Here is a 16,889-nt window from a genome sequence, read left to right as displayed (position 1 = left end):
ATTGGTAAATGGATAAACCACATGGTGTATATCCATATAATGAAATATTATTTGGCCATAAAAGGGAAGTACTCATGCTATAAAGTGCTATCATCATCAGTTTGTAGATTTGGAGCAGGCTTAGACTCATGGGCAGGGAGAGAGACAGAACAAAACAGCATTGCAAGTGGGTTCTTTATCCCATAGCTACAAAAGATGGAAAGGAAATGTGAAGTTATGGTCCTATAAGTACTCTAGAAACAAACTGTAAGTATCTTCAGAGCAACTTCTCTGAAAACAAATTCTCTGATTCTATGGAAAGAGAGCAGAAGGGTAGTGTCTCTGCCACCCTCCCTCCTTCCCCTAACAGCCTGCAAGTAAGTACATATGCACATTATGACTAGGAGAGGCAGTCTAGAAGTATACAAGCATTACACCTTCAGTGAGGGCTTCTCAGTGCAGTAGTGCCTCAGAAGCACTATGGATGGTTTTTTTGGTAAAGGGTGTTGGATAGCTTAATGGAAGAGAGAATCTGGGAGGAATGAGATTGCTCTTCCTTAACTTTCTTAGCATAGTCTGCTACAAACTTCTGAATTGCTTTGGGACTGTTTCAGTATAAGTTACTAGTGTTTGAAGGAGTCATGCCTTTGGCCCAACATGAAGGTTATCTGATCTTGGCTGATATGTGAGAAAAGCAACCTCTGCAGGATAAGCACATATAACACAATGCCAAAGAAATAGATGAGGAACTTGAACAAACTGGTGGATGGCCTCCCAATTAGGATCCTCTCTGGGGCCATTCAGAAAACAAAGCAAATAGGTGTCTTGACATGAGTGCAGCCATGTTTGGCCATTCCATTAACTTACAGCCACCATGTTAGGAGAGGTTCGGGGATTCGATTGGAGACGTAAAAGAAACTTTCCATTCCAAATAAATGGACTGAAGGTATATTTTATTATATAGAGGATAGTAAAGGCAGTAGTCCGCAAACAGATCCGAATAGGTCAAATAATAAGAGGGAAAAAACATCAGCTCGACTGGAAAGGGATAACATCCACATCGGTTGAGATAGCAGCAGATCCGAATAGGTCATATAATAAGAGGGAAAAACATCAGATCTATCGGAAAGGGAAAAACCAGATCGACTTAAGGGAAATGACACAAATCAACCAGAAAGAGAAACACGAGGTTGACGGAAAAGAGAACACGTCAGATCAATTACTTCACAATAAATCAATTACTCACAACATCCACGCCCCACTGCCGGGAGAGTCCTGTCAATCAACACGGCTGGGCGAGGATCACACGTCCTGGGCAAGGCGTCCCTTCCACAGGTGGATCTCTCACTGGGTCTCAGTCTCCAGCAGTTTATCTAAACAGTTACGGAGTTTTTTCAGAGCAAGCATCTAGTGTTCCCATGCACAAATGGTTATCAGTGGCGTACGTGCACTGAGCCCCCTGGCTGGGACGATAGCCCAGTAGTTGTGTACATGCATTGTTTACCCTGCTTATCGTCCCAGCCGGGCACAGATGGCCAGTCTGCCCCAGGCTGCGGCACCCAAAGGGCCTTGAAATTTTTACACACTGCAACTATCTCCATGGGAGAAGGGCCAGTTCCCACCACGCAGAAAGCAGCTTTTATATTTCTTTTTGTGCTGGTGGCTGTAGGTCAATGGAGCGGCCAAACATGGCTGTACTCATGTCAAGACACACCAACACCCACAAAAAATATAAAGCTGCTTTCTGTGTGGTGGGAACTGGCCGTTTTCCCAGGAACTGGCCTTTCTCCCACAGAGATAGTTGTAATTTGTAAGAATTTCAAGATCCTTTGGGCGTCACAGCCTGGGTCAGACTGGCCATCTGTGCCGGGCTGGGACGATAACCAGGGAAAACAATGCATGTACACAACTGCCAGGCTGGGACGATAGCTGAGAGGCTCAGTGCACATATGCCACTGATAACCATTTGTGCATGGGAACATTGAATGCTTGCTCTGTAAACTCTGTAACTGCTTATATAAACTACTGGAAACCGAGGCCTGGTGAGAGTGTCACCTGTGGAGGGGACGCCCGGCCCAGGACCTCTGATGATCGGATTCCTGCCCAGCCGTGTCAATCGAAGGGACTCTCCCCGGCAGTGGGGCATGGATGATGTGAGTAACTGATCTGAGGTGTTCTCTTTTCGGTCAACCTGGTGTTTCTCTTTCTGGTTGATTTGTGTCATTTCCCTTAAGTTGATGTGGATCTTTTCCCTTTCCAGTCAATCTGATGTTTTTCCCTCTCATTATATGACCTATTCGAATCTGCTGCTATCTCAACTGATGTGGATGTTTTCCCTTTCCAGTCGATCTGATGTATTTCCCTCTTATTATTTGACCTATTCTGATCTGTTTGCGGACTATCGCCTTTACTATCCTCTATAATAAAATATACCTTCAGTCCATTTGTTTGGAGTGGAAAGTTTCTTTTACGTCTCCGATCGAATCCCCCCAACCTCTCATAACATAATTGGCGCCGTGAGCAGGATTCGATTAAGGAGATGGCTTTTCTGTTCAAACAAAAGGTAACTGAAGCCAAGGTGGAAGAAATTCCAGGATGAGAGGACCCTCCCTTTTACACTCTGGCTGGGGAGTGGGCTCATAGGTCAGGATTATGTGAATCCTGGGATGTTTGTCTGCAAGATATGAACCATTAGATGTGACCAAAGCTTTGCAGACGGTGGGGAAAAAAAAGAGAGATGATGTTTCTTTTCTGGCATGGCAAGGTTGATGTTTATTGACTGCTTATCATTGGGCTATAGAAGATAGGGATAAGATACAAAGAGAGAAGGTGCTCTTGGAAAAAAAAGAAGCTTCAGATTTAGTCTCGGCTGATGTCACCCAAAATGGGAACACTTTCCTTGCCATGAGCCTGGCATTCTAGTTTTATTTGGCCCCTCTTATATGACAAATAGAGAGCCTGAATATGTATCCAATAACAATTTGTTGAGCCAGCTGGGAGGCTCTTTGCCCGTGGCTCGGTGGCCCTGGGCAGGGTGGAATGTCCTGAGAAACAGTCCAGCAGCTGCCTAGGTGATTTGCCCTAGGGACTGCTCTCAATGTTTTCCATCCGACCCGGCACCGCTGACCCTGGGTACATTTTCTTATGACAGGGAAACAGGCTCTAGAATTGTTTGTTTGTTTTTTTTTCCTTACACCGAGAACTCCCTTCCCCTCCATCTGGGGTCCTTTCTCTTTAAGAGGCAAGGCTATCCCTACTGGAGTGGGAATAGTTGTAGGACTTTTACCTAGAATCTGTTAGATGCATCTGTCTGTTCTGTTTGGGATCCCACTTGACTGTCTGTTCTGTATGTTTGTAATTTTGAAGTGGGGGGGCATTCTATCTGTCCCCAAGAAAAGCCCTCTGGGCCACCTCTTGGCTAAATGGGCTATATTCAGTTAGGAGCCCATGTCCAAGAAGAAGATAATTTTTTCTTGTAACATCACATGGCCACAATATTCCATAGACTCCAGAGAGAAAGTGGCCAAAACAGGGCAATTTCAGTTTACCAAAACTGATGTATTTGCTTATGCAATTGGAAAAAGCCAACTAAAAAGTTAAACAACTAGTGGGAAGCCTATTTATTTTAATCTTTTGAGTCTTCTAAATAAAATCAGGAATACTGTACCGCCTCTTTACAGGAAAGTAATTAAACATGCCAGCAGCCGAAGCTGAATCTGCTGCTCCCCTCCCCTCTCTTGCTGAGCTTCCCACTTCAACTCCCCCAGAATTCCTGATCTAAAGTTAAGCAAGTGAATATAAGTAAACTTTTGAAGTAATTTAAAATCGTAATGGCTATTCTGAAAAACCTCTGTTTCAAATGAGTTCACCTTAAAGGTCACCCTTAAAAGAGAGGATTCAAAACCTCACAGGGTGAAATGCAATCTTTAATTAGTACACAGAAACTTCTAAAAGACAAAGTTATTTCAAAAACAGCTTCCAAAATCTTTTTGGTAACTTGAAGCTTTAGAGTTTTGCTAAATTAAGTTGATAAAAATTTATTGAGTCTCTGGGTCATTTCCACATAAGATAAAATATTAAAAATTGATTACTAAGCATAGATTTGTCTGCCTGTGGTTTCTTATCTCAGAGAAACTAAAATATGCTTGTGTTTATTGATGAACATGTTCTGTGCGTGTTGAGAAATTTTCTATAAAAAAGTACACATTTCTGAAAAGTCTGTAAACAAGAAAAACAAAATGTATGTCTGTACAAAAGGTATAAAAAATAGAGATATTTTTGTTTGTTTTATTTAAAAAGATAAATTTGTCCTAAAGTACTAAAAAAAAAAAAGCATAGGACAAGTTCTAAATGCAAAAAGTAAGTGACCAAATGTTTGTAGAAGTAAAACCCTGAGGAGTTTTGTACGTAATTGAGTTGGCTGAAGTAAGCTGGTGGAAAATTAGGATTTGGCTTTCTCTCTTATAAAGGTAATTTTCTTGAACTTTTGGTCTGCTCTTTATATAGGGATTAAAAGGTATTCCTTTGAGTAGGTCTATATAGAAAACAGAACATCTATGTTTTGTTAAAATAGTTTCCTATGTTCAAAAGGACTGAGGTCTCTCTATTAAGGTTTTTGTTTTTTGACTGTTTTAATTCTCTGTTTGCCTTTGACTATTTCTGTTGTCAACTTGATTAAATAAATAACTAGGCATTGTTTCCTATTTGACCAAGTGTTTTAAAATCTTTTGATATTTTTGATAAACTTCAGCCAAAATTAAAGTCTTTTTTTTAACTTAGAAATTATAAAAAGACATATGATTGTGATGTCAAAACACAACTGTTACTGTATTTCATGTTGATGCTCACAGTTCTTTAATTTCTACAGAACAAAAATATAACCTTCCTGCTGATCAGCTGGTGTAAAGTCGTGCAACACACAACTCAGTCTTAGCACGATGGATCCACGAAAAGAGTGGACACTTGGGAGAACAAACTTCATACAGGTGGGCACAACAAAGGGAAATCCCTGTCATCCATGATGATATTGCCACTACAGTACAGCAATGTCAATTATGCCAACAGTTAAATAAACGAGGAGTTCCACACTCCTACCAAGGTCATATTCAAAAGGGATTATTTCCCGTCCATACCTGGCAAATAGATTTTATTAGAGCATTGCCAAATTCTTATGGATATATTTATGCCTGCACTGCTGTTGATACATATTCTGGTTATTTATTAGCTATGTGGGCTAAAGCAGCCACCCAATAGAGTGCCATAAAATTCTATAAAACACCAAGGCAGATTCAGAGAGACAACGGTTCCCACTTTACAGGTAAGTTAAATCAAACTTATACAAAGAAAATTCATATAGAATGGATTCATCATATACCTTATTACCCCCAAGCTACAGGCCTCATAGAACAAATGAATGGATTGCTTAAATAACAATTGAGAAAACTCGGTCATGGCTCATTAAAGGGGTGGCACAACCATCTAAGTACTGCTCTAAATATGTTAAATAACAGGCCACCAGGCCCTAGTGAGACTACTCTGTCAAGGTTGTTACCAGCAAAGATTACAAAAGTGGCAGTCACTATTCATGAGCTTATGACCTTAACCTATTGGCCATTGACCCAATCTGCTAAACCACCTTCTCGTGCCATGGCCGAAGCAGCTGGATTGGACTTACCCACTGTTTATTCTATTCAATTGCCCCCTAAGAAGCAATCTATAATCCCTACTGTCGTAGGGGTACAATTTCCCAAAAACGCTTTTGGTTTGTTAAAAAGGACACTCTGCACTAGCAGCAAAAGATATGGATGTACTAGGAGGAGTCATTGATCCAGATCACCAAGGAGAAATAAAATTTATATTATATAATGGTAGGGACACAATGCTAACTATAAAGTCTGGGAAATGAGTGGGACAACTATTAGTACTTCCCCTCCTGACTCCAAGTGTGTCACATGGACAAGCTCCAACTAAATTAACTAAAAGAGGACTACAAGAATTTGGGTCTACAGATGGATGGAAACTGGAGCAAAGGTGTGGGTGACACACCCACCCAATGCGGCTCCCTGTGCCGCAGAAGTTGTGGCCCAAGGGCCGACTGCAACACTCACAGTTATGTATCCAGGAAGTAAACAATTATATCATGTTCCTAAAAATTCTGTTTCTTTACATGAATAGATATCCCTGCTGTGTTCGCTATGCTATGCTGCAACTCTATGTCTGCTACAGACCTACACACCAACTAATGTCTCCGTAGGACAACCTTTGACCCTGCACTGCTGGACCAACTGCTCTACACCAGTGGGACCTGTAACCTGGACTATGAATGGCCGAGAAATTTGGCCTCAGAAACATCAAGCAACTTCTCAGTATAAGCCTATATCTGATCAATTACACAGAACTAATTCTAATTTCTCTATTACCCTGCCTTCTGCTACCCTCTGTGATGGGGGACAATCTGGACTTCTATAAGCTAATTTGTTAGGCCTGGGGTGTTACCTCATCTAATGTTATCTTTGATGCTGTAAATGATTTGCAAGATCAAGTTAGTAATATTTCATATTCTAAGGGGTTATTTGATTGGTTACCTTGGGGTTTAGGTCCTTTATTGCAAGATAAGTTTTATAATTATTGTAGTCATTGGATTTTGGGTTCTTGGATGTGTCTTATGTACTTGTGTATGAAGTTCAGTGTCTGTGCATATGGTGTCTGATGGTTAATGGAGACGACCACGGCTGAAAATGTCTTGACATTAGTGCAGCCATGTTTGGCGGGTCCATTAACCTACAGCCACCAACACACACACAAAAAATATAAAGCTGCTTTCTGTGTGGTGAGAACTGGCCTTTCTCCCATGGAGATAGATGGTTGCAATTTGTAAGAATTTCAAGATCCTTTGGGCGTCACAGCCTGGGGCAGAGTGGCCATCTGTGCCGGGCTGGGACGATAACCAGGGAAAACAGTGCATGTACACAACTGCTGGGCTGGGACGATAGCCAGGAGACTCAGTGCACATATGCCACTGATAACCATTTGTGCATGGGAACATTGAATGCTTGCTCTGTAAACTCTGTAACTGCTTATATAAACTACTGGAAAACAAGGCCTGGTGAGAGTCTCACCTGTGGAGGGGACGCCCAGCCTGGGACCTCTGATGATCAGATTCCTGCCCAGCCGTGTCAATCGAAGGGACTCTCCCCGGCAGTGGGGCGTGGATGTTGTGAGTAACTGATCTGAGATGTTCTCTTTTCGGTCAACCTGGTGTTTCTCTTTCTGGTTGATATGTGTCATTTGCCTTCAGTCGATGTGGATGTTTTCCCTTTCCAATCTGATGTTTTTCCCTCTCATTATATGACCTATTCGAATCTGCTGTTATCTCAGCCTATGTGGATGTTTTCCCTTTCCAGTCGAGCTAGTTTTTCTCCCTCTTATTATTTGACCTATTCAGATCTGTTTGCTGACTCTTGCCTTTACTATCCTCTATATAATAAAATATACCTTCAGTCCATTTGTTTGGAGTGGAAAGTTTCTTTTACATCTCCGATCGAATCCCTCGAACCTCTCATAACAATAGGCCATTCCACCTGCTGAGACTAACTCCAGCAAGATCCCATTGTCTCTCTGTTGCAAAGCCAAAATTGCCAGTTTTCATCAAGAAACCTTCATAGAGAAACATATTATTGAATTCTATGCCTCTGTAAATGATAGTCTTTGCATTTAAATGGTCTACTTCCTGAGCCATCTGACAAGTGACATTGATTAACCGGCACATGTGAAACTTGAGATCTTTATATGTCTGTTGAGGCTGTCACACTCACATCACTGTAACAAACTCATCATACTGAAGAGTAGAATGTTCATGATTGGATTTTACTCAGGACAGCTGCAATGCCTTTGGTTTTGGGTCTTAGACTTTAGGAACGTTATTATAGTATCTCTGTGCCACTTGCCTTTGTATGAAGTTCCATATACCTAATCCAATCTGAGTGAAGAGCGTGACTTCATTGGTTTTATTTTTCAGTCATAGTTTGAATCTCTGTCCACATGGTTAAATTTATTTTTCTCTTGGTACTTGATTCTGTGCTTGTTCCCTGTGTTTGCACAGGGGACTTGACCAAGACCAACATACTGGGCTCATTCTTAAAGCTAATGGACAGTGTTAAAGATGAGACGACTGAGTGATTTACTGTTATCTCACATTGCAACTTCCTCTATCCCACTGTTCACAATCACGGAGGTGTTAACCAAATAAACCTGAGGAACGGGGGTCAAGTTCTACCTCTGGGAGAAGGAACCTTTGGGAAGTGCTTTGAAGGTGTTAAACATGAAGGCATGGGCTCTGGAATATCCAACGGGTACCTGAGAAATGAACACTCATCTGACGCATTTTCAAAGAAAGTAGTGCGAGGAAGCCCCTATTAACAATGACAGAATTTGGAAATAAGAGCTGTTTGTTACTCCAGTCTATACACACAGTATAGAAACACAGTGTATAGAGTGGAGAACACCTTGTAGGCTTCCTAAAGATCTCTTTTGCTTACTGGTTTAGGGTCCATGTGAAGCAGATGGTGTGCTCCAAGGAAGAGTGCTCACAAAATTTGTAACCACAAGCTTGACAGAGAAACCCAAATAGAAAGAAGCATCTGACAAACATGACAGAAGGCAAGCTACAGGGACATTTTCTGAGCAAAGCTGTGTCTTGCGAGGGAAGCACGATCCAAGAAATCTACTTAAAATTTCTCGAAGATGCATCATCAATATCGCAGTTTAAAAGAACTTTTTCATTTGAGTTTGTGGAAAAGTTGGAAACCACAGAGCACTCTGGTTGTAGGCCCTTTGCTTTGAGAACTTACCCAAAAGACTCAGCCAAGCCAATGCCATTCAGCACAGTGACCACCATTCTCTGCTCATTTGTGAAGGAAACTCAGTCCGTGCTACCCACCATTATCTGAAGTGGAATTTTCTTTCTTTTTTTAAAACCTCCCTACCGTATTTACCTTTTGTGTCAAGAGCAATGCTATTGAAACTTTCCTTTGAGTATTCTTAACATAGTTTTAAGATAAAGGTAGAATAATTCCAGGTTCTATTATCCTTCTCCACATTTTCTACAAGCCTGCCTGAATGCTTTATGCCAGGTAGAAAGCTAACATTTGAGTCATTTGGCAAAGCAAAGCGTTACAGCATGCAGATAGGAACACTGCCTTCTCATTCTACGTGGTTCTCTTACTGCTATCAGGGTGCTGGGAACTTAGGAGGGTCTGTTTCATGTGCTCTGCTGATGAATGATACACATTTGTGGCCCGCCACACAAATGGTAGGAGACACTAGAATGAGGCAGGAGAATGGAGATGGCTGATCAGTTCTATTGCTGGGGCTGTAATCAGCAATCTCCCCTCCAGGTGCAGCAGGTATTGCTGGATCAACCATAGAGACAAGAGCTGGGCTCTCCAACTAAAAGGTTTCCCTCAGAATAAGAGATGCGGGCCGAGGCCTTGCACTTGTGCTTAGTTGCTGAGGAGCACCTTATTCGTGTTGTAAAGAGCTCCTTTGCCACTTGGGGGCTATGCAAAGCAGGTAGTGTGCTCTAAGGGGAATAAGAGGACATTAAGGAATGTAAATTCTCTCCTGGGGAGGAAGAAGAGCTGTTCTCCTAGAAGCAGTAGGTCTGTCCCTCAAAGTCATTCAATGTAGAGTTGACTACCTTCTGTCTAGAAGGATATCTGTAGAAAAGTATAACAGAACCTGGGGGTTTTGACAGCCTATTTAATAATAAAACAATCAGGAGCTCTGATTTGAGCTCCCATGGCTGTCAGGATGTTGATGGGAAATACACTATCCTAGAAGGTCAGGAGAACAAGGATTGGATAGTGGGGATTGTATTAGGAAAGCCATTGGCCACACTGGAATAATCACCAATTCCAGAGCATAGGTGTGTCTTGGCAGAACATAAAATAAAGAGAAGAGTGACTTGGAACTTGGCTGCAAAAAGGCTTCAATACTGAACATTCATTCCTGTGCTTTATAATCAGCAACAGCATCATTTTTGGCAGTTGATAGTTTTAAATGAGCACCCAATAATAGTAACATGGCTTCCATCTACCACCTTTCTTCCATTTTCCCTTTACACCCTGCTTCTAGGTATTGCCATAATTGTCCTGTTCTCAACACTAGAGCACCACTGTCCTTTAATGATCCTACCAAGCTTATTCTACTTCTCTTCTCTCTTCTTCCTGCCCACACCATATAGTCCCACAGCCTTAGCAAAGGGAGAGGGACCCTGGGGTAGAGGTCTTGCAAAAGAGACTAAGTTACTTGTGAGAAGACCTCCTCCTCCAGAACAACAACAGAAGTTACAGTGGAATGTTGTTGGAAATTGCTGATCAGCCCAGTCAGTTGTCCCAGTCAATAAATGGTAATTTGTCACTTTCTAGCATAGTGACTCAGTGGGTGCTAAATCCTTGAGTAGGGCTTTCAATGAGAAGAATGAGGATTGGAAATTTTGGTTTAACTTGATATGGCTTTTAAAACTAGGACCATTCAAATCCAGGAAAAAATAGAAATTATTAGAGTCCAAGGCCTCTTCCTGATAAGGCTTGGACCATATAACACTCTGGGACTGGGTCACAACCTTTCTTTTTCTGTAATGCTGCTATCATGTTCTAAAATCTGTCACAAATGGAGCAAGGACTCATAGCATACACCCAACGTGGCTCAGCTAATAGGAAAAACTGTCTGCCTCTTGTTTTAGGAATATTCAATTCCTTCATCTTACTTTACATTGGGCTGAATCCATCACTAACTCATTGAGATCTTAGACAGGTTTGTTTTTGTGGAGTCTAAACTAAATATCTGGACAAAGGTAACCTATATCCAGTAGTTCAAGATCAATAGCCTGATCTTTCTTACTTAGGATCCTACCACTTTCTTCTGTACCTCTTGGCCATGTTATCCAAATATACAACAATCTCCTAGTCAAGAAGGTGCTATTAGAGGCTATTTGTTAGACAGTGAGTCTTTCTGATATTATTGCTGAGTCCAAAGTATGGCACTCTCTATGGAAGTGTCCCAAACTAGAAGACTATCCTTCTCTTGAGTTTTTTTAAATGAGAACAGTTCTACCAAGGATTCTACCTTTCACAGATACTTCACATTCCAAACAAAGGGACTTGAAAGGCAGACGATCACCCCTAGCGGTCCCAGCCAATACTATCATTAGCTTGCTGAAGCTCGTCTTTGAGCTCTTCCCATGTCACATCCTGGCCACTGGTCAGTGGCCATGATGGCAACAGAGAAAATAGTATATGTATTCAGAAAGTTAAGTCTGTTTACGGTGGAAGAAACTGATTTGGATAGAGAAGGAGAAGTTGTATGCTAATTGGGCTGCAAAATTCCTTTATGGGAAAATTTTAGTCACCTTGGTATTAGATGTGTAAATTACCTCTGTTTGTTTTGCAATAAGAGATTTTTCCTTTTATGTCTGATTAGTGGGTATTATAAAATAGTAAGCAAGTAGACTAGTTAATATAAAGATGACTTTTTGATGTTACATGGCACTTTATTTTGGCTTACCTAGATCTCTGGGGTTTAGAGAAGTTTATAATACAATAAACTCATCCAAATTCAGTATATGCAACTTGAATACCGGCTCAGCTTTTGAGCCAATGTCCATGCCATCTGTATAGACCTAATTAACCAACAGATGAATTAGTATCTATATACAACAACACGTGTAGATTCTCCATCTCTCCCTGCCTCTGCCTAACAGTATCTTATTCTTTTTTTGGTAATATTCTAGTTGAAGTCCATTTCTGGGGGTTCAATTCTAACACTACGTACCTCTCACATGCCAGCCTTAATGTGGATATGTCTAAGACACCTCAGACTACTGGTTCTACAAGATTAAATCTAATGGTGACTAAAGACATCTGTTTGCCACATACTACACTACATATTCTTTTAATTGTCTCCTTTTAATCATTTCAACAACCCACTGAAAGGTGGCATCTTCATTTTATCAAGCAGGAAGCTAAAGTTTTATCATCAAAAGACGTTTTTGTTAGCCTTGATCATAATTGGTAAATTCTAGATTAGAGGTATGCAGATAGGGGACAGTATGGAAGGTAAAAAAACAGATATGGAAAGGTAAAGGATATAAAATCACTGCTTTCTTATTTACCCTGGCATTGGCCCTAGAAGAATCTAGAATAAATGGGCTCACAAGTTAGACCCTCCAGAAGTAGATGTAAGATGGAGTTTAGGGTATGTGATGTTTATTATGGATTGATATCTGTGAAAGAATGGATTGGAAGCATGATTGAGCAGAGGGAAAATGTTTATTGCAACAAAGCCTCAGCCTACCTGGTGATGGCGCTCTCAAGCAAGTATTGCCTATCAGAGGTGTCCCACATTGAGCCAAAATGGCTGTGTCCCACTCAGTCACAAGCTATGGCTTCTCCAGGAAGGGCATGAGCTTGGGTGAGGTGCTTCTCAGCAGCTGAGGCAGATCCTCAAGGAGCTGACTGTTGGAGTTCATTTGGGACCACACTCCTCCTATAGTTGCCAGAAAGTCCTTCTTTGAAGAGGGATATGGGTAGCATATCTCCGTGTCTACTACAAATGCACTATGGCACAGTGGATCCTATATCCTTTCCTATCATCCAAGAACAGGATTATACTATTCAGTCGTCTCAACTAACCTTAGTCAACAGATGCCTGCAGTGATTGTTCTGTTGTATCAATGTGATAAGAGCCTTAAAATTTTGCTGAAGTAAATAACTGGGAAGAAAGCGCCAATGTGAGGGACAAAGTGACAGAAGAGAATGTCATGTTTCAGAAGGGACCTTAGAATCTTAGATGCATGGTTTTTTCTTTGTAAGAGTCCCTGAGCAAGATCAGATCTGTTTGTGAATGAAGCCCTTAATAATTCAATGTGAGGACAGAGCCCAGTGTGGGATAGAGGATGATATTTGAGGCACCAAGTACCTCTAAAACAACAACAAATACCAAAAGAGTTATCAAAAGAGGCTATTTCAATGATTAAAATGTGACATATAAAGAGTTTACACAAATATTATACAGTTTATGTATATAATCCATACAGCAATTGAAGCATTTACCTTAAAACACAGTGTCTAAGTCTATAAGACCCAAGTTTAATTGTCTTTCTACTGGCTGGTGTATAACTACGGCTTCAAGGATAACCTCTTAGGCAAAGTATCTTGGACCTATCCTTAAGGCACCTCATAAACATGAACTGAAAAGATAAACCACAACCTGCAGGGTGTCAAAGGCTCTCCAGATCATGATTGAACTTGGGACTTTGATAACAACAGTAAAGCTAAAACCATAATTTTGGATTTCTAAACCTTCCTACTTTCCCCAGATGCCTAGATGATCCAGCTAATAAGAAAATATCAGCTTAAGTGAATGTAGACTGCTTAGCATATTCTCTCTTTCTAGAGTTTAATTCAACATACATAATTGAGCAAATGCCATATACCAAGTTCTGTGCTAGGCTCTATAGCCATTTACCTGCCATAATGTAGCAGGTATCTAATTCTCTAAAGCTTGCAATGACCAAATAAAGAGAAGCTGAAACTCTTACCAAGTGATTCATCTGACAAGTAGCTGGTTTGTCTTGCTTCAGAGACTTTGGTAATTATAACACATTGTGTGCAAGTATACCAACACCTACTAATATCTAATAGTCTGGATATGAGGAAAAGGAGATGACAACTGCATTCTAAACAGGGATCTTTCAATATATGAATACAAGACAAAATCCTCTGACCTCCAATTTTGCTATCCTTTCCTATCATGAAGAGAACAAATGAGGTACCTGTTTCCCAGCTATGGTACAATGAATATCTGAGGCTCCTGAAAATTGCCTTAAAAGACAAAGGGGAAAAGAATGGAGCTTATTGGAGACATCAGTGCTTTAAAGCCAGATTGGCTCTTTGTTCTGGATAGATCTTCTCCAGAGATTTGGTGGAGGTGGAAGCAGTTGAGTGGCTAATGAATCCCTTCAAACCTCAGCAAGGTTTGCATCTCCTACTCTGATGATTCTTTGGTCTATACCTAGTGTACTGGGGTGAATGAAACATCACAGACCCCCTCTGTGAGTGGGCAGAAAGAGGAATGTGTGGGAAAGAGAACAAGCTCTCCTTCTTCTCAGCCACTTGCTTGGAGAATTTCCTATAGACCCCATATTACATGTAACTCAGATTCTGAGGCAACCATGCCTGAGACCACTTGAGCAGTACAGGCAGCCTCCTAAGACTTTGAATGTCAGTGTGGAAGCGAAACTTAGTCTGTCTCTCAAGCCACCATATCCAGACAAACAAAATATCAAGTAGGTAATGGCAAAGGTAAGGGAGTTTTCCTTAATTCTGAAAGACTGGAAATGATGGATAGACTGAACAATATTAGCACACATCAGCAATATGAGCTTCCTTCCCAGTTCTTACTTGTCCCAGCTTAAGTTGGAGCAGGACAGGTAGAAGATATAACTCAGAGGAACACCCTGATTCTGACTGGAGTCCATTCCCTTCTCATTGCTGCACAGACATTGAGGTCCCCAAGAGTCTATGACATTTTCTAATGACAAGTACCCAGGTGATATAAACAGATTCCAAGTTTCCTATCTTGCCTCAGGGCAAAAAGACATTCTAAATGACCATAAACCTTATGATACTAAGAGACTAAGATAGAACTTCAGCCCTTGATGGAGCTACAGGTTGGGCAAAGTGATGTTTCTTTCAACTCAAACAAGCTGCCTTCCTCAGGCATCCGTGCCAGATTATTTCAAGAGTATTTTACCAAGCTCTGTGGGAATAGAACAATAGGATTTGTTGCCAAATTGGAGAGAAGATCCAAAGTTTAGCTACAAATCCACAATATGAAGAGATGGGTTAAAAATGAGAGGTGGTAAGGACCCCTCCTGGATCAGAGGTATATTCATGCTCACTGGATTGAGAGTCCAGATGAAGCCTGGATGGTCTTTGACCAACTTTTTGGAATTGTCTGTGTAGAGAAAAGAACGATTTGTACTGAGCATTCCCTGTCGTTACTGCTTTTACCTACTCCTTTGAGAATTTATTTAGATGGGACCTTGCAAGATAACAGCTCCTATCTTCCTGACTCGTTTGTGCCAGTTTATTAGAGAAGCCAATCAAGTTCCTGCATTTCCCTAGCAGGTAGTGTCAGCTTGTTTGAATCGAGCAATGGAGTCCTAAAGGTAGACTGTGGACTCTTTTCTCACGTCTTAGGTTTCTATAATCAATCTTGGAGACATGAAGTACCGTTTATGCTGATTTACCTTATGAGTGTTGCCAAAGCCAAGGCAAATCTATGGTCCCCAGCTTTCTTCTGACAAAGGAAACTGAGATCCAGATACTGCTCACTCCTACTAATTGTAATGAATTGTTTTCTCAATTTTACCAATAATGTGCAAAATCAGAAATACAACCACATTCTCTACAGTGATTCTGTAGCTACTGGAGAATAGATCTCCCTTTGCTTCAGATTTTCAGGAGAGGAAAAGCTAAACAAAGAACTAATGTTTAGCTGTCTGCACCTTTATAAAAACAAGAATTTGAGGGGAGTCATTAGTGACATTTCTAAGGCCATCAACTGTCCTCAGGCTATTAGAGAAGGAAACTAAGAACTAACGGTTCGCTGCCAGTGATACAGTCCAGGCAATGAGTTCAAGCTATGGGTCGCTAAATAAAGTGCTATGTTATTTGCCTAAACCAATGTATTAGAGTTAAACTGAAAAGGCTAGAGCAGGTCAATATCCACTATTAAACTAATCTCCAAATAACAAGCAATGACTGAGCAAGATGCAGGTAGATCAAGGGAAGCTGGTTCAGACACTTTTAAATGTGGAGTTCCAGCAATGATATTGTACCTGTATGAGTTGGTAAAGCACTGCTTCACTGAGAGGGCAAGAATCCCTAAAGCTGGTCTGTCAATGTTAAAGATAGACTACAGTTATCAAAAGGACAGTGATAAAGGTAATGAACTTCACAGACTAAGCAAGTGGAGATTATGACAAACCTGACTCAATTCTACTAACTCTTCGTTACACAATTTCTTTGGGGCCAGGATGCACAGTCAATGGAAATTAATATTGAAATAAGTCTGGGTCACATTGTTCTTTCTAGCCACATACTAAGGTGTCTTTAGAACAATGGAGTTCCAAAGCACCTACTATGGCTATGGCTTCAGTTCTCTATTCCTGACCATGCAGGTCTTAATACTCATGAGACCTTGGCCTGCTACATTGGCCACTCCTTGCTATAGATGTTTACAGGATGAGTTATAACCGTTTGGCTTAGGCACCCACTCCAGGCGATAAGATATAGTGGAACTGAATATGGAAGGCTATGGCATTCCTTGCCAGATTTTATTTATTTATTTATTTCCTCTTTGGACAAACATTTTTTTTTTTGTTTTGCAAAGTGAAGTTTTCTCTTATTTGTTTTATTTTAAAACTAAAGTAACAAATGCACTTGATAAAGAGTATAAACAGAACAAAAATGATACATAGTGGAATTTAAATGTCTCTCCAAGTCACCTCCACAGAAGCAACTACTGTTAACAGGTTCTTGTTCATACTTCTAAGAAATTGTACTATATATATACAAATATGTTTTCATCTTTATATATAGTATACATATTCATACATACCCTTTTCAAAAACATGTATGAGGATAGACATTGTTCTATGCCATGGATTTTTCTTTTCTAATTAACAATTTATAATGTATAGTTTCTTCCACACCCGTACTTACTGATGCATTTAGCTATTGCCAGAATATAGATTTTTCCAGTTTTATTGAGATATAATTGACATAGAGCACTGTATAAGTTTAAGGTGTACAGCATCATGATTTGACTTACATGTATTGTAA

General features: G+C 40.6%; 2 long non-coding RNA genes across 2 annotated transcripts in view; one reads left to right on the top strand and one right to left on the bottom strand.

The window, feature by feature from the left end:
* LOC147917544 (uncharacterized) overlaps positions 1 to 16,889 on the bottom strand; it is a 275,539-nt gene that overhangs the window by 196,624 nt on the left and 62,026 nt on the right. The window lies entirely within an intron of this gene.
* LOC147917545 (uncharacterized) lies at positions 4,853 to 6,359 on the top strand. Its single transcript, XR_015551719.1, has 2 exons — positions 4,853 to 4,964; positions 6,154 to 6,359. It is a non-coding gene; the product is annotated as an uncharacterized LOC147917545 (long non-coding RNA).

The sequence above is a fragment of the Ceratotherium simum genome, chromosome 3, assembly GCF_057802395.1.
Source record: "Ceratotherium simum simum isolate JZ-2026a chromosome 3, ASM5780239v1, whole genome shotgun sequence".
Taxonomy (NCBI): Eukaryota; Metazoa; Chordata; class Mammalia; order Perissodactyla; family Rhinocerotidae; genus Ceratotherium; species Ceratotherium simum.
This window is presented reverse-complemented; position numbering and strand designations above follow the sequence as displayed.